This window comes from Carettochelys insculpta, chromosome 25, assembly GCF_033958435.1.
Source record: "Carettochelys insculpta isolate YL-2023 chromosome 25, ASM3395843v1, whole genome shotgun sequence".
Classification (NCBI taxonomy): domain Eukaryota; kingdom Metazoa; phylum Chordata; order Testudines; family Carettochelyidae; genus Carettochelys; species Carettochelys insculpta.
In genome coordinates, this window is record NC_134161.1 from 12,123,073 (window position 1) to 12,145,657 (window position 22,585).

At 46.3% G+C, this 22,585-nt stretch overlaps 1 protein-coding gene across 3 annotated transcripts in view; it reads right to left on the reverse strand.

Moving 5' to 3' along the window:
- LOC142001463 (neurotrimin) overlaps positions 1-22,585 on the reverse strand; it is a 709,680-nt gene that overhangs the window by 314,494 nt on the left and 372,601 nt on the right. Inside the window, exon 1 of one of the 3 annotated variants that reach the window (XM_074976712.1) lies at positions 1,061-1,101. The exons of the other annotated variants lie outside the window; for them this stretch is intronic. The gene's annotated coding sequence lies outside the window, so the exon portion shown is untranslated. Of the gene's footprint in view, positions 1-1,060; positions 1,102-22,585 lie in introns of those variants that run through there. 3 annotated transcript variants of the gene reach the window in all.

Consider the following 22,585-nt stretch of genomic DNA (forward strand, 5'->3'; position numbering starts at 1 on the left):
GTCTCCCCCTTCCTGCAGTCTGAGAGTACAACTCTCCAGTCAGAACCCTGCAGCTGAGACTCCCCAGGCTCACTGCCTGGAAATGAAGGCAAGTCAGACTGAACAATTCAATTCACACCAATCCTCCTGCTCTTTCGCACCCCTCCCCTTGCCTGCAATTATGTTACCCTTGCACCCCTAGTTCCTAGTCACACACTGTTGTCATATGGCACCTGGATTGAGACTTCAGCTCATAAAGGGGAGAAACTCCACCCAGGACTCTCGAAACCAGTGCAGAGCCCAACCCTGCTGAGGCTTTTGGGCATTTTGACAAAGGAGTGTCAGGATAGAAGCTGGCAGCAGATGGTCCCTTGTGAAATAGAGAGCTCAACTCAAGGCTCACCTGGGAAATTGGAGACTCAGGTTCAGTTCTTGGCCTGAGGCAGAGACAGTCATTGGTTGTGGTTGTCCCCCACTGCAAGTGAGGACGTGATTTGGAAAGCTGTAGGATTGCCTGGTTGGGGCTCTCCTACTCCCTCCCTTACAAGCTGTTCCACTTCATATAAATAATAACAGAGGGAAAGCCATGCTAGTCTATATACTATCAAAATAAAAAAGCAGCAACGTAGCACTTTCAAGACTAACACAATAATTTATTATAATAAATAATTTAAATAATATAATAATTTATTATTTTGTTAAACTTGGAAGTGCTACTTTTCTGCTTTTTTGTTTTCATATAAATAACTACAGCAGCATTAAAGCAGGGACCTCACCTCAGTTCTCTCACCACCTAGGTAAGAGCACTAACCACTAGGATACATAGCTAGTCCTACTATCACCCCCGATCCAACTACTGCCTGTTGTCAAACACACCCATGATCACTCATGATGATAAAGAACAGCCCCGGGGCCAGGGAGAGACCGACTGATTCTACAACCTGGTAGTTAGCGAGCAGAGCTAAGAAGCGGCAAAACCAGGTCCCCCCAATTGCACTTTATTTGTAAAAAGTAGAAGAGTTTCAACAAGCAAGACTGAGCAAACTCCACACCAGCATAGCTCAGTGCATAGGCCACTTACCCTTCTTGCACGGCTGAAAGAGGGGAGAATCAAACCATAGATCTCCCTACTCCAGATGCCTTCCCTAACCGCTGGCTTAAAGATTATAACGTTGGCCCGACCTCCTCCTGCAGCTCTTTTGGGATTCAAGTCTTTGCTTTTGTTAGAGGCTTCAAAACCTAAATGACTGTGTTTCTGGTCAAAACACAACATTCTTTTTCAATCTTATCATGATATCAACCTGACGTTTTATTGGCTTTTTCTTTCACTCAAATATTTCTGGGAAAACGGGTCATTCTTCCTGCTCCTAGCACTTGCCAGCAAACCAAAATATCCTGTGCTCTCCCACTTCTGCTCTCGGGAGCTCCTCCCAGAACAAGCCTGTGGCTCTTTATGAGTTTCATATTTTGTTGGTCATAAAGGAACAGTGCTTCACTTCATAAGGCACCATGGCAGATAAATCATTCCCACTAAGTAACAAAAACCAGGCTTACCACTGTTGCAGAGTCAATTTTACTTTGTTTGCCAGCCTATTTGACCCTCACAGCACTCCCCGTCCAAAAATAATATTAATAATAACCAGGCTTTTAAGCAAGAGGCTTGATCTGAAGCTGAAATTTTTGAGAAATGATCTCAGAAATTAAATTCCCGGGGTACCATCTTTGAGTTAAAAGGCCCAGTCGCCTCTGAATTCTGGGAATTGAGTATAATTACATGGAAATTGACAAGGCACAAATGCCAAGAATTCTGTTAACCTTTAATATCTCAAAAAAACTCTCCCCTTGTAATTATCTCTTTCCTTTGTCTTAAATGTTACTGATGAATATTTAGTGGGAAAAGCAAATAAAAGGAAGCTGAGGGGTGATGGAAACTGGAGCCCTGTGTAGAACAAGCTCTACAAACTCTGTGACTTGAGACTGGCTCTCTGCAGGAGCCCAGATCTGAATATTCATGCAATGCAGATTGTGAGCAGAGCAGGCTGCTAGGTGGGGGCAGATCCATGTGCCCACATGTAGACCCGGATGGTTCGTCCATATAGAGGCGTTTGCAGGATGGAGGCCTTGGAATCTTGGTTTTGTCTCCACAGCAGATTGAAGCAAACCCACTATTCAAACACCTTCCCAAGCTTCCTGTATTTCTCCTGTCCTGATTCAGCTCCACTCAGGTGAATGGGAAATGCATAAAGAGGTCCCATTTGACCCCAATTGCGGAGAAACAGCCACACTTTGTGGTATTTTTCCCAACGCACCTCGACTAGGAACCTGTGCACATTTCCACTGTTCCAGGTGTAAAACAACCCCTTCCCCATCAGTGATCCCTCCAATTTTTCCACCCATGGGCAGAATAAGTTTGCTATGTGCACCAAGGCACATGTACGATATGCACCACCAATAGAAACACAAGCTGCTGGCTGTGGGCACTCTGCTAAACAGCTGGGCGGCACCTGAATCTCTCCTGGGCAGCCGCCCAAGTGCTCAGCTTACAGGGAACCCTGCTCCCAATACTCACTATGTGGGAAGACTTAAAAAACCGAGGCTATGTTTACACTTGGAGCTGCGTGTGTGATTCCAGCTAGCCCAGACACGTGCGGCCACTAGTGTGGGGTCATGGTAGCACCAGCAGTGGCAAGTGGTGACATGGGCTAGTTGCTCTGAATACAAATCTGCCTGGACTCCAGGGTATGTAGTCAGGGCTCTGTTTGCTGCTGTCGCTCCAGTGCTATGGTTAGCCTTGTGCTTTGTGTAGGCAAGCCGGGAATCACACACCTCACTCCAGGGTATATGTAGCCTAAGTCGATTATGGACACGGTCCCTTGCTCCTGTAGGATCAAAGCCAAAGGGGCACTTACTTAAAGAGACAGGACAGAGAATGAAATACAGAAGATTAGATCATTGCACAAAAACTTAACTCCACTCAGCAAAGGTCAGAGGAGCTAGTTCGGCAGTGACACAGAAAGGAAGCACATGCCAAAGCCTGCAATCTGCTTCACCAAGACATGGATCCAATCATCCCCCAAGTCTACAAGTGTCTAGCTGTTGCTTTGGACTCAGGCCCATTCCTAGTGCAAACACTGAGAAACATCTTCTGGGAACTACCCCTCACTGAACCTAGTTAGTTCTGACCTCAGTGCACAGCAGATGCTTGCTCTTTCTCAGTCTTAAAACGAAAAGAGCTTTCTAATCTCCAAGCTGCTTTTATGCCTCTTTAAAGGGTTATAAAAGCTGTCGTTATATTCCAATAAAGCAATACAAAAACAACCTTTTTGCAGTTCAATAAAAGTGGTTAACTTTTCCCCTCCATTAACATTGCTTTCTGCAGACGTGTCTGCACACACCGGCTGCAGAGTGCTTGAGGGCCGCTCCCAGAGGCCTTCAGGGTCTTGCAAAGAAGCAAAGGAACGAGGCTGAATTTGTGAGCAAAGCCAATGACACAGGAGCAGGACTTCCAAGCCAAAGCAGAAGGCAGAGGTGTGTGTAATGATGGGGGGAGACAGGTTGCCATGTAAACGCAAACCACCATGGAAATGAGATGAGCACAAAGCAACCGGCCCTGCAGAGATATGTCTTCTTTTGTCAGTTGTTTTCTTCAGGAGGTAAGATCCTCCACCTTTAAAATAGGCACCATGCACAACTAAAGGAATAAGCTGTGGCTTTAAAAGATTAAAATTAGAATGGTCTAAGCCCTGGACAATGCAGTACCTTGGGTGGGAGTGATGGACGAAGTAATCCAACAGATTACTGTGATTGCTTTGAGCCACACCCTGACATCTGCACTATGACAAAACGTCTCTTAGAGTTAATGGATCTTTAAGAAAGCTCTTCAAAGCTTGTACTATGATTGACAAGTGCCCACACAGTGTGCTGTAGAGTGCAGGGTGAGCAAACGGGGGGAGGGGGGGCCTTCAGGGCGAGCATAAGTGGGGGTGCAGCACAATCAGCTGCTGGGTCTCAGGCTCATCCATCTCATTAAAAATGTTGACATATGGTTCTGTTTTATGTCTGTGTATTCACATTTATATTTCGATTGATAAAGATTTTACTTTCTATAAATTTATTGTCTTACACGTACTGAAAGGGTTTTTTTTATATCAACATAAGCAAAATTTCCATTGGTTTGGATTATATTAGATGGGTTGTGGGGGCCCTGCTAATTGCAGGGACAAAAAGTGGGACCCGACGTAAAAACTTGCTCACCCCTCGGCTACTGGATAGGATGCTTGTCTGGAAGTAAAAGGACCCTAGATTTCATCCCCAGATCTGCCTCTCACCGGCTGTATGACCTTCAGTGACTCACTTCCCTGCTCCACGCCCACTTCACCACGCGCCCTTTGTCACCTCTATATGGATTTTAAGGTCTTTGCAGATGGTATCTTCCCTTCCTGTGTGTCTATATTGTGCCTCTAGACATAGCACCACTTGCACAACCAGCCTAAAGTTTGCAGTCACTTTTCCCCAAAAGTCCATCTTCCCTTGTAACTCCAACAAAGCAGATCTAACCAGTCCCCATGCGTATCAATCACCCCCTCCAGGCAGGCAGCCCAGGAACTTTGTTACTTTCACAACAGCTTGTTCTGCAGTGCTTATATAGCTCACATGAAGCGAGCTGGTTTGAATTTCGTTCGTCATTCATCTCCCAGCACCAGCAAAAGGAAAAGCAGCAGAATACAGACTAGAGAAGCAAGTTTGTTGGTGGTGGTCTATGAGGCTATGTCGACACAGAAGTGTTATTTAGGAATAAGCTATTCCTGAAGAGCTTTTCCAGAATAGTTTATATCAAAATAGTGCTTCTTCACACAAAGGCTACATTGACACCAGGGAGTTTTGTAGACAAAACTCGTGGAGCATCTGAACACAAAATGCATTTTGTTGACAGAAACTGTCAACAAAAAAGCCATCTAGATGCTCCGGGGGGCCCAAAGATTGATCTGCTTTTATGTGTAGACGCGATCTGTCGACAGAGGTTTTGTTGGAACATCTCTACCAACAGTAGCTTCTGCAGACAGATGCTTCGAGTGTAGACATAGTCAAAATGTGTGTTGACAGAGCACTCAGCTATTTTGAAATAGAGCATCCACACACAATAGAGCCTATATCAGATTAAAGCCCATGGCAGCAGTATAGCTTATTTCAAAATAGCCCCTGTACAATTACCTATTTGAGCATAGGTGCTATTCATTGTAGAATAAGGTTTACAGAATTCAAAATAAGCTGCCTGTTACTTTGAAATTATTTTCAAACAGCAGTTTTGTTGTGTAGACGCTTGCAACTTTATTTCTGGAGAGCAGCCATTATTCTGAAATAACTTTGCTGTGTAGACACACACTTAGTGAGCAGAAAGTTCTACCGACCTGGGGTTTGCATGCTGGGATGAAGTCAGGAGTCACCGCAAAATAAGTACATACCGGGTTCATAAATGAGGCATATATTACATGGAGAGTTATCATGGGAGGAACTCCGAACCCAGTGACAAAGGACTTAAGGTCTTGCTACTTTGAGGAGATGCTCCTCATGGCCCTGCCAATACCTGCACACACAGCCCCCCTTAAACCTCAAGCCTTATGTCTTCTTATTGGACTGAGCTATTGATCAACGGATCTCAGCTTCTGCGATGCCATTGGTGAGAGACTAAACCAAACCTTGATCAGCAGAGCCGATTACAGATGTCACATAAAAAGTCACCAATTGTAAATGCTGTACTTTTTTTTTTTTTGATCCTGCAGTGCCTGGATATGATAACTCTCAAAGTAATTAAGAGTTGCACAGTAGTTTGCTGCCAGGACAATCTGTCCTGAGCTAGAGTTTACAGATATTTGGGAGATATGTTGTCTGACTTCACATTGGCCTTTAAGGTGTCTTTATAGCTGTTACACTGACCACTGATAGGGTGCTTTCCATTGGCAAGCTGGCCATAGAAAATCATCTTTGGTGTCCATGTATCATCCATCCTCTTAACGTGGCCAATCCAGTGAAAGTGTCTGCTCATAAGCCCAAGCATTGCTTCCATGCCTATGACAACACACAGCTTAAGAACCTTTGTGTTAGTTTTGAACCACCAATTCACACAGGTGATCTTCCTCAGACAGTGCACATGGAACTGGTCGAGTTTCAAAACATGGCAGCGATATATCATCCAAGACTCCGAGCCATACAGCAGGATATTCAGGACAAGTGTCTCATAAAACTGCTCCCTTGGTATGGAGTTTAATATTATGATCATTCCATAGATGTTTGGTCAATTTTCCAAAGGCAGCACTGGCTTCAGCTAATTGTGCAGCTACATCATGATCCATGTTTATACTAGAGGACAGTACACTTCTGAGGAAGCAGAACTTGTCAACAGCCTCAAGGACTGTACCAGCAGCAGGGATCACTTGAGTGTCAGGCTCTTTCCAAACAGGCTGAGCTATAACTTCCGACTTTTTGAAGCTCACTGTGAGTCCAAAGCAGTGAGCAGAAATAACAAAGCGATCAAAAAGCTCCTATGCATTCTTCACTGAATGAGTCAACAATCCAGAGTCATGAGCAAACAGAAGGTCACAGATTGTTGTAGTAACCACTTTAGTGTGAGCTTGCAGTCTCCGGAGACTGAAAATACTCTCATCTGTTTGGAACTGAATAGCTATGCCCTATGAGCAGTCCTTAACAGCAAATAACAGCACCATTGAAAAGTAGATGCTGAACAGGAGAGGTGCAAGGACACATCTTTGCTTTGTACCATTTGATATTTCAAAGGTGCTGATGTCCCTCCATTGTTAAGGACGTGATTAGGCATGCTATCATGAGAAGATAAATGGCGATAAATTTTCCAGGACAGCCATTTCACCCAAGTATTTTCTAGAGCCATTTCTGTTGATTGTGTCAAACACCTTGGTCAAGTCAATGAAGATCATGTAGAGGTCTGGATGTTGTTCTCTACGTGTCTCTTGTATCTGTCTGGCTGAACACATCATATTGGCAATGCCTCAACCAGCATGAAAACCACACTGGCTTTCAGTAATGATGCCATTTATGAACACATGTAGGGAAAACCATTTGCAAAGAATGAGGGCCAGGATCTTACCAGCTACAGAGAGCAGAGAGATGCCCCCAATGGTCCTCACAACATGCACAGTCACTTTTACCCTTGTATATGTGTACAGCCAAGGCATCTTGGTTGCCCCTTAGCCTAAGCATTGGGATATGATTGACTACTTCATCATAAAACAAAGATCTTTCTGATGTCAAGGTGACTCATGCAATGCATGGCACTGGCTCCTGGTCTGACCACTACCTGGTATGCAGTGCTGCCTCCTTGAACCTTGGTCCACTCAAATGTCATCATTCTGCTGTATGCTGGAAAAAGTTGGACGTAGGTAAAATTGAAATACATCCGCCAAGGAACCCAAGTGCTGTAAGCCAATTTGTCTATGCTGCATGGAAGGGCGTACAGTCATTTGTACCGTTTAGGGCCAGACCAATCAGGCAGTGAGCTAAGCTGCCATATCCCAATGGGGGGCGCTCAGAGGAGTCACCTGTGATTGCAGGGACAGCTGTGCACCTCTGGCTAGTCTCTCCGGGAAGCTGGCTCACATGCATTGGTGAGGCCCAAGCCAGGATTCTGCCTCCTGCCTTCCTCTCCCTATTTCATGCATCCCCCTCCTACTTGATGTAGAGATGGCTAATAGTGACTGAGAGGCAGAGTGTGAGAGCAAGCAAGCATGTGGATAACAAAAGGAGAGAGAGCCTGTGTGAGTGAGAGAGAAGGGGCCCTGCAGAGATAATTACTAATGGCTCCAGAGACAATTTCTCATGCTACAACTTTCTCCTCCCTCCCTTTACCTCCCTTTTATTTTGCGTGCATTGCATTTCGCTCAACAGCCCTGCTCGATCATGCCACATTAGGTGATTTGTAAGCTGTCAGCAGCAAGTCCCAGAGGTTCCCTGGTTGGGAGCACCAGCCCAGGGGTGAAATTTAGGAAGATGGAGCTGGTAGACCATGACAAAGTCCAGCAAGGTCCAGCCACTTCCCCTCCAGGTCTGCAAGGTAAGTTCATGGACGACACAAAGGTGCATCAAAGCGATACAGAATGAGATGAAACTTACAAGCAGAATGATACAATACTAGAATCAGAAAGGTTCTCGAATACTAGAACTCGAGAGGCTAACAAGTCCAGTCCACTCATGCCAGGACCAGGCACCATTTAGATGTTAATCTAATGCGCTCTTAAATATTTCCACAACTTCTCAAGGCAATTTACTCCAGTGTTTAACCACTCTGACCATTAGATAGTTTTTTCCTAACACCCAGCCTAAATCCTCCTTGCTTCAATTTGAACCCACAGCTTCTTCTCTTATTATCAGAGGTCAAGGAGAACAATTTTTCCTCTCCTTTCCGTTTACCACACTTTTACATACTTGAAAGCTGTTACGTCCCATCTGAGTCTTCTCTTTTCCAAACTAAACAAACCCAGTTCTTATCCTTCCCTCACAGGTCATGTTTTCTAGACCTTTCATCATTTTTGTTGCTCTTCTCTGAAGAGTTGGTCTAGAGTGGGTCTAGAACCTATTAGAGAAAGGAAGGATGGTGCATGGGAGAGATAGAAAGTGAGTGTGTGGGTATCATATGGGTATCCTTGGATTCGCAGTCAGGGGTCTGAAAACTCTAGCACTGCCACTTTGGAGTGTGCCCAAAGGGGCACAGCCAAGTATCTCAGGGACCAATTGGCACAATACAATGGTATAATGAGGTGACTAGAAGTTGTTGGCAAATGGGATTTCTAATCAGCAGGAAATTATGACATTTCAAAATTGGTTTTAATTCCAAACAAATGAGAACAAAAAGTCAACATTTCTCCTGAAATGGAATTTCTGGGGGAAAAAAAGGAAGATTTAGAAATTTCAAACCATTATAGTAAGCAATATTAAATGAGACACCTATAACATTAAATATCAGATATGGTACAATTCATGTCTTAATATCATAGAAAAGCCTCTGTGCAGTGAATCAACACTGGAAAGTTAAAATGCTTTTAAAGAATCCAAATATGTAGATGGAAAAACAAAACAAGAAAGCATCAAATATTTTGACATGTTTGCAGTTAAAATATCATTGAAACACTTTCCTGTGAAACCTTCAGATATGAGTGAAAGTTCATTTTCCAAAGGAAAACTCCATTGTAGGAGTAATTCCTAGGAGCTCTAGTGGTTTTTCAAGAGGTCTGTGAATGATTTGGAGAGCCCCGGCATTAGATCAAGCAGGCATCAGATCATTCCCTAGGGAATGATCACTATGCTGGGACAAGGAATAAGCCAGCAGAAGCAGAGACAAGTAAGCAGGAATGGGATGGGATTACCTTTGGACGCGGATGCTCAGATCTCACAAAGAAGGTTTCCTTACTGATGTCCACTGCCTGCCCTTACACACCACGTTCATACAGCTATGACTTTTAGCAGGGTAGGACGATGTTTGATTTTGGCCAAAAATGTTGTGGGTTTCAGGTTTTCCTTTTTGATGAGATCATAAAAAACTTGTGAAGAAAATGTTAATGGTGTCTCATCAACTTTTTTTTCCTGTTTGGTTGAAACAACAAAAATAAAGTTCTGATCAACTCTAATAGTTTACTTTTTTGAGGTCAGAGCCACTCTGCTTTTCACGATGGCTTGAGAGGGTGTGTGTACAGAGAGAGTGAGGAGCAGGGGACTTGAATATTATCAGAGGAGAGGGATGACTTTTTTATCTTTTTTCTCCTCTCTGCTGTCACAGGGGATCACAGGATGGAAAAAGTGGAGTTAAAGGAAGTCGACTCCAATTCTAGGTTTTGATTCAAAACCTGGAAATGCACTAGAACTCAGAGGAGTTTGTTTAGACATTAGTGAATTTCTCTGCCTTGTTCAAAAGGTACCATGCACACATGCCTTATACATTTAGGGTCTGTATGACTTGTGCAGTTGGTGTTCGCTGCATAGGCATGCTGGCTGGAAAAAGAGTTCTCTGTAGTTATGGGCTGTGCGTATGCGGGAGAGAGAATGAACACGTATAAGCCTGTGTCTAGGTACTTACAATGTGGGTACATGTGGTAGTCATGTTTGTGGTGTGTGCGTGACAGAACATACACAGAAATGTAATCCCACAAAATGAGAAATGAACTTGGCCTTGATGAGGTTGTGTGGTTATTTGACATTCTCATTTAGGACTATTAATGAGGTTATGTCGGTGACACATGGGGACCAATCTCAGGAACAAGCCAGCAGAAGCTGAGACAAGCTGTTGTGGTGGGGGAACAAGTACGCTAGCCTCGTGGCAGGCAACCTGTGGCCCACTGGGCTTCTATGTGTGGCCCATGAGACATTTTGTTTACTGTTGCTCATGCCAGCTTCCACTGGTTTCCACCCATGTAGGTTTTCCCCCCTACTGGTGTTACTCAACTGACACGCACGTAAAGCAAAGGCACCAGAAGTGAGGCGCATGCTGATTGCACACTATATTGACTGTGAGAGCCATTCTCTCCCTCTGCATGCAACCAAAGCGCTGCTACTGTGCAATCAGCACACCCGCAAAGCCCAGGTACGCAGACTCAGGGAGCAAAACTACCCTACACTGGAAGACCATCTTGATTACAACAGCCCTGCAGCCCAGTGAGAGGAAAGAGGGCCATCCCTGTGGCCCGCTCGCTAGCCTAGGTGGCCCATTGCTGAGCTAAGCAGTACACAGAGCAGCCCACAGTTCCTGTTCCGTAGAGCTGGTGGTCTTTGGAAGGAAGATCATGCTTAACGTCCCTATTGCAGCAGGACACCTGATGCTGGGGGAGCATGTGAGAGGACATTTTGGAGCTTGGGAAGGGGGAGAGAAGAAATTAACTCCTTTCCCCACTGTTGGTGCACCTGAGCTGCTGACATATGTCTCTTTACCTGCACCAGACAGTTCCTCCTTTATCCCCACACCCGGCGCCCTTCTCAACAGAGTGAGGGAAAGGTGGGGTGGGAGGGAAGAGACTGAACTTTGTCCCACTGAAACTTAATTATATGTAAAAAAAGCCTCTGAGTGAGCGATTGTGAAATGGACTTTCAAACGCCACAGGAAATATGAAAGCAGGAGTCTGGGCTCAGTGAAGAATGGTTCGCAAATGCCTGCGGGTAGGGGATAAAAGCAAAGGCAGCTGTCTCGGATGCATCTCCCTTCAGAGGGAGAGAGGAAAAAAACGGACACTGTTACGTTCTGCCCCAGATCTGCCAGCACAGAAATTTTTACTCCGCTTTCAGTGTGGCGGCAGAATTATCTCCTCCAGAAGCTGCCGCATCCAGGCAAGTCTTCGGCATGTGACTGGAAACAGAGGATGCAGACTCCTGCTGTCATCACTATCAGAGGTGTTTATCAGTTGTATTACGGTAGCACCTAGTGGCCATTGCATAGAGATTCAAGGCGGGCGCTGGTTCCAGGGGCCAGTCACAAGGTTCTCGCCTGCAGCTGAGTCAGCCAATCAGACGGTAGCTGAGGGCAGCCCTGGCTATAAGAGGGGCTCTGTTCAGACAGGGAGAGGAGATCCAGGGTCAGAGGAAGGAGCTGAGAAGGGCATTTCTGCTCCAGCCGGGGGGAGCCAGAGTAAGGTTGAATAAGGGCGTGCAGACCCTACTCAGAGAGGGGAAGCACAAGGAAACAATGAGATGACTCCAATCTGATGACAGCTTTCTAAAAAGTCCAGGCACAAGCCCTCGTGCCTCTCAGCTGAGTGGCTGGCATGCCTTACGATTTCAGTCACAGGAGGAATAAACTTTACTGACAATGTCTACTTTGTCTCTTGACTCAATTTCATAAGGGATGAAAGTGTGGCCAAGCAACTGATGATACAATTTAGGACCAGTGGATGGAGCACTGGGCTAGGAAACAGAAGGCCTGGCTTCAGTTCCTGAGTCTGACACTGACTTTCTGCGTCACCTCAGGCAGATCACCTCACTGTCCCGTGCCTTAATTTCTCTATATCATTCACATGGAGATAATGATGTTTTCTTCTTTTTCACAGCTATGCTCCCACAGTTAAACATTATAGCTGGTAATAGAGGTTGAGCCTCTCTAAACCTGCACCCTCAGGATGGGACTTTGGGAATTTGCCGCACCCCAGGAGGTTAATATTTTCTAGCACATTACCAACACTTCCACTGCTTACTAGGGTCTGAGAAGGCACTTAGGGGTAAATTACAGCAAGGTCACAACATTTGAGAGTTTAACGTTGGCGAATTCAATTATCTGAGGCAGCTGCCGCTTAACCGGGACACTGAGGGATGAGTGCCAGTGGCTTCTTTCCCAGGGCTCTGATAGCCAGCCAGGGGCACAGCACACCCACTCACCAGCTCCCTACAGCCCCACCACCAGTCTCTGCCACCCCCCACTGCTGCTCAGAGCTGCCCACGAGTCCACCAAGTTCCTATCCCCCAGCCAGGGTAAAATGATATTTGCAAAATTCAACATTCGCAAGCATTCTCAACACCAAACCCTCTTGAATGTTGTGACCCGACTGTACAACTAAACAACAGTGCAGAACACTCAGAGCCGGGACTGGTGCCTGAAAACAAACTTTAAGGGACCATAGGAAACTTGGCCACCCCCAGGATAAATGGTTGTCCAGCTAACTAAACTCATGCTGGACGACAGATGTTGCCGGCCAAGAGAGTTCTGGATTAGAGAGGTTCAACCTGTATTTATACCATGATTTTACTATACAGGTCTCTTTATGAGTCAGCTAAGTTCAACACAGAAGTATAGTTGAGTTCCTTTCCATATCTTGGCTTGGGAGACTAGAATTCCATGTACTGAACCAGAAAGGTATCTTCTGGATTTCCCAGGTAGCCTAATCACCTCTCTTATCCTCTTCTTTTGGGACATGCCAGTACTGGCCTGTGAGAATAACGCCATACCTGTTGCTATGGTAAAATACCCATATGTCCTAATCCTGAAAGCTCCCCTGCTTACTTAAGCTGCAGCTTACATCAGCTAATGCAAGGGGTTATGCGATACTTGGCATAAGAGAACACAATGATACTAAAGGTATAGGCCCATTTAGACTATCTTACTGCTATCATACTTCCACATAATGCTATTTGTGCTTAGTGCATATTAATACATAAATATATGGTGCACATACTGCATACCAGTAATACAACATATGTACCAGCCAGCATACACTGGCTGACACTATTAGGTCACACATACCCCATGAGTGATTTGTTCAATGATGCATGGAGACCAGATCTCAAGAGTTTCTGGTTTTCAGGCTTCTGATGAAGGAAGTGCTTGGAGACAACAGTAGCTTGAGTCCTGGCTGAGCCCCCTGCTTTTGTGGCATTTGGTACTTTGACAGATATGCGGGGGACCTCCCGAGCTGAAAGCGTGAGTGGTTACAGCTTGAGCTAATGAGCAAATCTTCCCTGGCTGTGGCTATAATAGACTCATATCCTCTGTGGATTGGGAACAAGACGATAACAGACACTCACCAACAGTGGGGAATACTCAGACCTCAATTCCTTGCAGTCTTTCCTCTCTCTGGGGCCTATCGGCACCTCTCGCATTCCAGCTCCTACGAGTGAACTTCCTTCTACTTGCAAGTAAAATATGAATGCCCCCTCAGTGCACGAGCAAGTTGTAGGGTGGAAACTGCTGCCGCTCCTGTCTCTTCAGGCACACAAGGGCCTTGTCTCTGCTATCTCCATGGCAATGTGACTTTGGCTGTGGAATAGGATGCGCTGACCGATTCATCACTTCCACGGACTTTTTCATTACATCAGTGGAAAGCAATAGGCCAGATGCCCAACTGGCGTACCAGGATGTAGCTCCATTGAAATGTATGGGCTAGGTCAGCAGCTGATATAACTGAATCTAACCTCACAGAGGCCGGTCTTCCCCTTAAAGGCAGTGGTGCCTACTGGGCAGCTCACCCTGTCAAGGGCCATGGGCCGTTTCAGGGTTTGAAAGGGCCAGTATAAAGAGCAAAGGGTGGCTGTGGAAAGAAAGGAAGTGGTCCCAGCAACAGTGCGTGCAAGAAAGTGTATCTTTGAGATCCCAGGGTCAGGAGCCCTGAAGACAAGTGGGGCAAAGGTCCTGTTCCTGCTCTTGGTCCCCAGAGGCCCTTTATCTTTCTCACATAAAACACAAGAATGGTCATCCTGAGTCAGATCAAAGGTCCTTCTAGCTCAGTATCCTGTCTTCTGACAATGGCCAATGCCGGATGCCCCAGAGGAAGTGAACAGAACAGCTGATCATTGAGTGATCCCTCTCCTGTCATCCGTTCCCAGCCTCTGACAAACAGAGCCTAGAGACACCATTCCAACCCCTTCTGGCTAATAGCCATTGATGGACCCAACCTCCATGAATGTGTCGAGTTCTTTTTTGAACCCTGTTAAAGTCCTGGTCTTCACAACCTCGTCTGGCAAGGAGCTCCACAGGCTGGCTGTCTACAGTCCAAGGGGCCTGTCTCTCCGCCCTTTGCTGCCCTTCGCTGTGAGAAAAGAACCAGTATAAATACTGCCTCCTCTCTCCTAATAGGGCAGATATCCATAATGCTGCAGGGAGTGAGAAGGCTCATGTAAGGCTCTAAGTGAGTAGGAAGAGGTCAACAGCAGGGGCAGGTCTGCCACCTGGAGCCTCCCAGCAGGAGCATGGAAGGACTGATCAGGAGAAGGCCCAGCTGGGGAGAATACAGCTGCAACTCTACCACTGCCCTAAACTCCACACCCAGGAGGGGCGGGGCCACAGGTGAAAGGGATGGGGCAGGGACAGCCAGCCTCAGGGCTGCCTGGAGCACAGGGTTGGGGATGCTTCCCCAGCCATCGAGCCATGTGAAATGCTCCGTGTGGTGTTCCAGTGCTGATTCAAGGGGGGCCAGGGCTCCAGCCACTGCTGCTGTCACAGTAGCAGCGGCAGTGGCCAGAAGCCCCAGAGGCCTTGAATCAGTGGGTCCTGAGGCAGGTGCCTCTCTTTGCCCTTCCCCTGTGTGTGGGCCTGAACCAGACCCTTTAAAAGGGAGGTGGAGACGGAGGGAATGGGGAAAGTGGGGTGAGGAGTGTGCTGGCAGGCCAGGCACATCAGAGAGGCTCACACCTCAACCAAATCACAGAGCCAGACTGCAGCCAAGTGGATCGGGCGTGGCTCGAATGGCGTCTGAATCCTGACGACATCAGAGACTCCGTTCCCCTAACTTGATATTTGCTGATCGCTCCAAGCAAGGCGTTAAGCAAACCTTAATTTGGTTACACTTTACAGTACAACAACTACAGTTCACAGCAATTACAGCGTGATTACATGTTAGTTATGATCTCGATACCTGTAATTTCTTTGGCATTCGCATATCTAGAAGGTTAGCTCTGGGACTGTGACGAAAGGGTGGTGCTGACCTAGTTTGGCACGGTTTAAAAGCAAGTCAGTAGCGAACGCTGGAACAGAGAATGGGGGAGTTTCTGTATTTCCCCAGAAGGGCGGTGAAGTACTGGAATGCGTTACTTAGAGAGGTGGTGAATCTCCATCCCTAGAGGTGTTTAAGTCCCAGCTTGACAAAGCCCTGGCTGGGATTATTTAGTTGGGGTTGGTCCTGCTTTGGGCAGGAGGCTGGACTTGATGACCTCTTCATGTCCCTTCCAACCCTAGGATTCTGTGTGAGAGTTTATAGGTAAGATTTGGAGTGGTGGGATTCCTTTTTCTTCAAGAGTAGGGGCTAAGGAGAGAAAAGAGCACTGACTACTGAGACAGCAGTAGATGTAGCCCTGGGAGGAAAGGAGACAAAGAAGATTGTCGGAAGCAGAAGCTGCGGGATATATTTCATCCTTGAGTGAGTATCTGATGGAAGCTACTTATGCATGAAATATTGCCCGATAGAGCTCATGGCAGAAAAGATCCAAGGATTAGAAATGCAGCTGGAGACAATGACGGAATTCAGACAGGGATCTGAAGGCATAATGAGTTAATTCAGTTTAAACCACATGGGAGGATAAACTAAAATAGGCTGCAATGAGGGTCCTTGGAAGGCAAACTTTTTTAAAAAAATAAAGGAACTAGAAGTTTTACCCAGCATTGCTCAGGTTCTTAATTGAAACACAGTTCAGTTTTCTTCATTTAAATCCTTGTTCTGGGATGGGATTGAGGACGAGTATGCAGGCTGCCCCAGGGAGAGGGGAAAACCCCAACCCTCTCTCTCTGCAGCAGCTTGGAGCCATGTGAGAATCCATGATCACTGCAGTGGGCACAGCTGGAGGAGGGGTGCACATTCCCTGGCTTTGGGGACAGACAGACACACAAAAAGATAAACTCTCTGAAACACATAGTAGATAGGTGTCCCTTTCTCTGCCCCCTACCCCTTGCAAGCCCAGTGGGGTTAGAGTGATCCTGGTCCCCGTCTCTGGCTCCTTACTGCCCCACTCCCCCCGTGGTCATTCAGCATTATAACTGTTCCTCGTACCAAACCTCAATTCAGGGAGGCCTGAAAGGGTGGTTGGATTCCAGACACGTCCAACTATCCTGGCACAACCAAACCCTGACCTTGTGTTATGTAATAAGAGGAAGCTATACACCAAGTTTGGTGGTCCTACTTCTTACCATTTAGGAAGAGCTCTTGAAAAAATAGACTCATGGACACACACACAACATTTCTAAAGTATACAGTAGATTGTCAAGGAAGTGCACTAGACAGCAGAACGCAAGGATCTGAATGTACAGAAGTCTTGGATGATTTTAAATCCAATTTGCAGAAATACTCTGAAGCCTGCATCCCAAGGGTCGGGTGGGGAAGGGTGGGGAAGATTCATAGAGGTCTGCAGACCAATCCAGATGAACAAGCATCTCAAAGGATTTATCTGGAGAAAGCCGGAAGCCCACGAGGAATGGAAACTAGGATGGATTGGCAAGGGAAGCGACTTCTTGGAAGTCTGCAAGTTTAGAAACAGAGTGAGAACATCCAGAAGCCGGGCCGAGTTAAACTTTGCAAAGGAAAATAAAACCAATCAGAAAAGTTTCTTTGGATATATAAATACTCAGAAAACAAGTCTACTTTCCTGTGGGTTGGGAATTTTTTGCTTTAGCTTCAGTTGTTGGGTTTAATGTTCAGGTGCTGGGTGGGGTTGATGGTCTGTGATATACAGACAGTCAGATCAGACCATCTGGCAGTCCCTTCTGGCCTTAAATTCTTGACTCAGTGATTAATTACAATGTCAGTCATGCACCTGAATTCTAAAAACCACACACATGAAGTGAGCAAAGGGGTAATTGCTGTCAGGTAGGTAACCTTAATTCTGTAATGCAGAATGACTTCCAGTTACGTGAATTACTGGAGCTGAGTTATTCAAAAGCATAACCAGGATGCTGTACTTGCAGGGTATTTACAGCCTTTCTATTATACATCATAACCCTGCCTGGTACACATACTCCTTCCAGCTCAGTTTAGAATGGATACAGGGTGACACAGGCATATATCTGGAGAGCATAAACCCTGAGGAGAAAGCGGAATTGACTAGTGCAGTCAGAGAGGAGCAGAGCTAGGAGCAGTGGAATGAAATTCAGCAATGAGAAATGTCAGCTGAATACCAGGAAACATTCATTTATGTTGAGATCTACTAGCCAGGGGAACAGCATTCCTCACTGCTTGCTTAGCTTAAGGTTAGGACAAAGGACTGTAGAATATTCAGCAGGAGACACTTCTGCACTAGATAGCCCATCCAATGCACTTCCCCAGCACCTGCTACAGTAGTATCTCTGTGAAGTAGGTAGTGTTATCACCTTATTGCTCTCATGAGGAACTGAAGCATAGACAAAATCATACGGGAAATATGTGGCAGAGAAGGGAACTGAGGCCACCCCTCTCAAGTAGTAAGCTAGTCCCCTAACCCCTGGACCATGCCTTCAGTAAAGTGGTTTCCAGGACACTGATTTTACACCATTGAACTCAAGGGGGATTTTGCCAGTGAGTTCAAGGTGAGCAAGTTCAAGGTTTATGACACTATTCCTCATTCTTCTGCAAGGGGGCAGCGTTTACAGGTCTCCCAATAGATTTTATTCACCACATTCTATTTCTCTAGGCAGACAGAGTCACTTGCTCACCATGCAGGGATGGGATGCTGAGGAGCCGAGCTCTGGCAGGGACATATGCTACAATATCCATTGAGTCATTTTGTAATTCAGTGAAGCCTCAGAACCAACCAACCCCATTTGGTTGCACTGTGCACTAATGCAATGAGAAACTCTTCCCCCCTGTGCTCTAACAGCATTTGCAGAGAGCTGACATGTGGGTATGAAAATGGGATGAGACGGGACAGAAATTTTGCTTGCGCTGTAAATTTTTCCTCTGCTCAGTTTTACTTTGTCTTTGGGTCACATATAAAGGAGCCTGGTTCTCAGTTCCTCAGCTGCTGCTCTTGGGACAGTCTTTATTCCATCTTTGCACCCTGCAAGAGACAAGACCTATTTCACGCTTTACTTCCCCGGCCCCAGTGAGTGGAAAACAGCTGTTGCATAGTACACAGTGGCCATGTTACTGCCCTGTGCCCAATCAGCCTTTATTCCAGGTGCTCAGAGCACGCTGCACTCAGACCCTTTAGCTAGCTAGGAAAGCTGTTCATACAGAGGGCATTCTCAGGAACCACTTCAACCCCGGACCTATACCATAGCAGAACCGTGTCATTACACTTAGCGTAACTCTTCCCCTTGGACACAGGCCAAGGAAGTCAGTGTATTTTTAAACCCATTGCTCTGCCATGTGCATCCTTTTTCCTGTTCACGGCAAGTGCAGCTCCGCAGCACCACGTTAGCCTTCATAGAAATCTTAGCCACTGGCATGCAGCCCTGCTCCTACTCTTAGCCCCCAGAAGCCCTTTATCTTTCTAACCACCGTGAACACAAAACATAAGAACAGTCATCCTGGGTCAGACCAAAGGCTCACCTAGCCCAACATCCTGTCTTCCAACAGTGGTCAATGTCTGATGCCCGGGAGGCAGTGAAGAGAAGAGCTAATCATTGAGTGATCCCTCTCCTGTCATCCATCTCCAGCCTCTGACCAGCAGAGGCGAGGGACACCATTCCTGCCCACCCTGGCTAATAGCCATTGATGGACCTAACCTCCATGAATGAATCTAGGTCTTTTTAAACCCTGTTAAAGTCCTGGTTTTCACAACATCCTCTGGCAAGGAGTTCCACAGGTTGGCTTTCTTAAGTCCAAGAGGCCTGTCTCTCTGCCTTTTGCTGCCCCTTCATCTGTCAGGCAACTAACTGTAACAGCAACATTCAGGTCTGGCCAGAGTAGCTAGTTCCCACCTCACCTGCAAATCACCCTGAACCAGGCAGTTCGGAGCAGGGTCTTCATGAGAACTTTTCCCAGGTTTGAGGGCATCTTTGTGCAATGACCCTTTTCTTAGACATAGCTCCAAGGGGGTTTGAATGCAGGATCTGCCCTGCACACTGCCCCACAGCTTAAGCTAAGGACTTCATTCTGTTGGGGACAGCAGTAATAAGCTTTTTTTCCATTGGGTGGGCCAACTGCTCGAGTGGCATGCGACATATGGTTTGCTGGTCCAGGTTTCTCTCCCAGGTCGTCTCTAGTGCCAGGCTGCTGGTTCTGCAGACTGATTTCCCCTCCCTATCTTGGAAACAGTGGGATTGGGTGATCCATGAGCAATTGTGGAGCAAGAGTACTGTACCCCACAGAAGTCAGTTCAAGAAAACATATCCAAATGGAAAGGACTGTTTAGCTTGAGCTCATGGCACTAATCAACAGCACCAGTCTGGCTCAAATCTGAGGCCCAGCTAGTCCATCCTATCACAAATTATAACCAATGCTAGATATTTCAGAGGGAGGTGCAAAAACACCTGCAGTAGAAGTGACAGGATAATTTATTCCCAGGGAAAATTCCCTCCTGACCTGCACTGGTTAGAGGTTAGTTTATGTCCTGAAGCATGATTGTTTATATCCCTTCATTAGGAGTAACTGGATAACATTCTAAACACAAATGTACATCTCTGCTATCAGAAAACACTTCCTGACAGAGATCGTACAATAGATTCCCAAGGGAAATGCTGCAGATGCTTCATCAGCTGAAAGAGTAAGACTGGATCCTGGAAAATATACCAAAAGGGGAACATTTATGCTCCAGCTGAATTAGATGGAAACGAAGGGGCAGAGATGGCTGGAAAACATTAATCTCTTTTCATCAAATCAGGATGAAGTGGTAAAGAAACTATGAACTGCCCTTATTTTGTTCTTTCTTTTGGGAAAGGATCTGCCAAAAGATTCAGGCAGGGGAGAACTGAAATGGAATTCTTTCTGCTTGCGGCTTGCCTGGAAGGTTCCTTTTCTGCCTTCAAGGACAAAGTGAAATTGACAACCGCCATCCAAGCTTGCAGCTTGGGGCCCATCTTTTTGATTTTTCCCAATTTAAAAATTTTGCCAATGCCATAATTTTCCCGGGGAAATGTCAATTAGGCAAACAGCAGCATTTTCCAGCAGGAAGTTAATCCCTGGGAAAATGCTTCATCTTTCTCCATCTCTCCCCACAGCATGATAATTCTGTCTTTTCATGCTTCCTCTGACACTCGTCATCCAGGATCCTGCAGCCCTGACTCATTAAGGAGCCCTAGTGACTTCAGCGAGCATGCAGAAAAGAAATAAGTTTACCAGACTGAGGTGGATAGAAGGGAGAGCACATCATCCCCCACTAGAAGAGGAAAGGGTTGCCCACGTCCACTCTTTAGCATGTCACAGTTGCAATGAGCCCTTTGCATTTTACAAATAGAGAGGCCATCACAAGGGGACCCTTCACATCAGATTATCAAAAGGCTGGGGATACAGACAGATCCATTGCTGCATTATAGTCTGCTAGCATTTGACTGAAACAGCCTCTGGAAAGAGGCATGGATTCTTTGAGCATTTATATACTACTGGTTATAATGGAGCGTGGCTGCTCTTGAAGGAGTGTCACCCAAGGGTCATCTGAAACAGCTGCTCTGTAAGGGGCACTCACTCGCCCCTCCCTCCCCCCACAAATCCCACAGTGATGTTTGTAGTTAACGGAAGAGGCATTATTTGCTGTCACCAGCAGACCCCAGGGGCACACTGTTTGTAATTCAATCCAGGCAGAACAACAGCACCTTCCCACCCTGTTTTATTTGAACTGACCTATTAGGCCTCTCTGAATCAAGCTACACAAGGGGAGACAGAAGGAAACAAATGTTCTTGCTCCAAAGGAGTGATCTGGAGATTCTGCAAGGTGGGTCCCCTCACAGCACATCGTCTGTGCTGCCTACACCTAGTCAGGTCTCACCACCTCTCCTCCCACCATTTGCAATGAGGGTCTTACTCATTCCCAGAAACTGGTGCAGACTCCAACTAAACATTGGGCTTGTGAGGGTGCCGCAGGCCTAGCCTACACCAGCTCACAGCTAGGAAGGAAACAGCTCCCAAGCCTCTTTTCCTGGGACTTGTTCCATCAGAGGGTCATCTCAGACCCCAGTGGGCTTCACAGTGTCCATTCCAGAACTACGAGGTGAGTGTCCAACCAAACCTCTGGAGACAGACTAAGATACTCTGCAATCAGTGTCCTAAAAGGTCAGACAGATCCTATGTTTCTTTCTAACTTGGCTCTCTTGCCAGTGACCACCCTGAATTCGTGATGGGGCAGATCTGTCTGGGAAAAGATAGTTCTTCTTTCTCCCCAGCCACAGCTCATTCCCACCAAAGTAGCTCTTTTTACAGATCCACTGCCAGCATGCACTGGAACAGAGAACACTCTTGTTCTACTGAGACCCGGCCTGTCTTCTGCATCATTGCTACAGGAGCCAATAAAACAGCTTGTGTCTGAGGTTCTCAGTATTTCCAATCCCAAACATTCAGAAACAAAATGTCTAAGCTAACACCCTCCTCCACCATGAAATTGAAAAAGAGTAAGTTTAGGGTTCTTTTTATATTCCTTCTGGTTTATTTGCCTCCAGGTCACACACAGGTTGGGCCCCAAATGTTTTTCTTGGCAATAATTATGGCTAGAGACTTCCTCCCTGCCTCCCTCAAAAAGCTTAAATTCTCAAATAATCACATTCTTCCAGGACCTGGGACTTTAAGACAAACACCACAGATTATGAGGCTCACAGTAAAATTATGGGAGCTGGTAACACTGGGAAGTTATTAATGAATTAATTAATTAAGTCTGAAAACACTCCAATTAGGTAAAGAAATGGAGGGAATGGAGGTATAGAGAAGTTAAAACCAAAAGCAGCCACTTAGTCTGGGTGGCCAACTTGAGACACAGAAGGGGCCTGGTTTTCAGAGGTGCTCAGCACCGCAAGTTCCCACTGATTTCAGATGGAATGAGGGCTGGTCAGTGCCTCTAAAAAAATCAGTTCCAAGTTGAGCACTTGGAAACCGAAGCAGGAAATCTGGGCGTCAGTGACCTGAAAAAACTCACCATGCAAATCAGTGGTAGAGATAAGAAAATAACCCAGGAGTCGTGGTGCCACTCGACAGCTGTGATGGCGGTGGACTAGGCCCTGAAGCCCCCTACAGAAGACCACAGGCCTTGCCACACCCCATCCCAGCGAGAGGAGCAGACA